The following is a 2,364-nucleotide window of genomic DNA, read 5'->3' on the forward strand; positions in this document are numbered from 1 at the left end:
TTGAACAGCTTCCTGGCCACAGTTTTAATCGTCGAGTAATGAAATTTGCAGGGAATAACTGTTATGTAAAAAGCTGGAAATGATTAAATTTTGGAAGGTCAAGGTCACGGTCAAGCCAAATGTCCAATTCACGTAATCAGCCATAATTTTGGACATCGTTGTCACAGAGATTTCAAACTAGGTTCATATTTGAGTGCATGAAAATCATTGCCAATTAATACATGTTAAAGTCAAAGGTCAAGGTCAAGGGTGAGAAATAAGCTGCCGCGGCGGAGGTCCGCGCTCTACTGAGTGCCCCTCTTAAAAGATATATGATTTGATATTTCTCGAAAATATTTTCCTTAAATTGTATCCATCTTTTTATATTAATACACATTCTGAATTATATGTTTTATAGTTTGCACTTTGATATTTTCCATATTGGACTGTGAATATATATATATATATATATATATATATATATATATATATATATATATATATATATATATATATATATATATGTATATATATATATATATGAATAAATATATATATATATATATATATATATATATATATATATATATATATATATATATATATATATATATATATATATATATATATATATGAATATACATACATATATATATATATATATATATATATATATATATATATATATATATATATATATATATATATATATATATATATATATATATATATATATATATATATATATATATATAATATATAAATATATATATATATATATATATATATATATATATATATATATATATATATATATATATATATATAAATATATATATATATATATATATATATATATATATATATATATATATATATATATATACACACATATATATATATATATATATATATATATATATATATTTATATACATATACATACATACATACATACATACATACATATATATATATATATATATATATATATATATATATATATATATATATATATATATATATATATATATATATATATATATATATATATATATATAACGGATTTTGAGCGAAGCGAAAAATCTATTTTTGGGTGAGATGGCCATGTCGTCCTGATGGAAGTTCCTATAGGGTAGCTTCCTAGGGTATATTACAACTACGGCGATATTCCCAGAGAATTTACCTTAAGGTACCAGAATTCTAACTCCTGGAGCGAGTATTCCTCGTGAAAGGGATATCGCGACATATCAGAGGACGTATTCTAGACACGTCACATGGCAATCTACAACCTGGACAGAGATTTCGTCTCGTAGGAGGTGATTGACGAGATACGAATTCGGGAAAGAAAAAGGGGAGCCGCTCCCAAGGCTTCCCTATCCCCCGATTCGTATGCGTGCCTGGCGCCAATCCTGGCGCCATCTGTATTCCTTGTAGCGTACACGAGGTGCTACAGATACTGTATGTAGGGAGGGGTCCTACAGCCCTTTCTTAGAAAGGCAAGGGCGGGTCCATCAGGACGACATGGCCATCTCACCCAAAAATAGATTTTTCGCTTCGCTCAAAATCCGTTTTTTGGGCTCAAGCCATGTCGTCCTGATGGAAGTGTACCAGAGCATTACTGTATCTGTGGATTCTCAGAACGTGCCGTACTCCCCAGAGGTAATTTTTTTTTTTTTTTTTTCCCGGTCGACTAGACCTAGAGACCTAAGATGTTACCGTTATACATCTTTTCAACTAACTATAAACTATGTTAGAGCTTCCTGCCCCCTACAGGTAAGAGTCCTACTAGACTCTGGAAAAGTCTCGAAGAGTACATATATCTATGTATGAATACCAGGCAAGCTAATATAGTGGTCTCGCCCTATATCAAGTAAAGCATAATTTGTAAAGGACCACTGCGTCAATATGAAATATCGACCAGTTTTCCGCACAATACTTGTATTGGACAAAGGTTTTATATCCGCATAGGAGGAAAACCAATGCAACATAGCTTGCATAAAGGAACAATTCTATTAGAATTATCCCAGATAAGGTACATAGAATGAATGCTCAATTATACCAATAAATTGACACAGGTGAAGGAGACGCAAGGTACTCACGAACCAGATTATTGACAGGCAATAAATAGACAGGTTAACCACAATTATATATATATATATATATAAGAAGAGGATAACCTAAAACTTTAAGCATAAGTATGATAGTAAACAGAGCTTGTTTGTCTGAAAGAAAAAACATTAGATGCCACTTTCAAGATACCGAGGTATCAAAGTCATAAAAGCCTGTATTACAAATCAATGACATTAGCGTTAGAAACGCTCGGCACACATGTCTGCACTTATGCTAGGTTCACCTTCGGAAATGGAACAGTCTGGATGGGCAA

The sequence above is a fragment of the Palaemon carinicauda genome, chromosome 3, assembly GCF_036898095.1.
Source record: "Palaemon carinicauda isolate YSFRI2023 chromosome 3, ASM3689809v2, whole genome shotgun sequence".
Classification (NCBI taxonomy): Eukaryota; Metazoa; Arthropoda; class Malacostraca; order Decapoda; family Palaemonidae; genus Palaemon; species Palaemon carinicauda.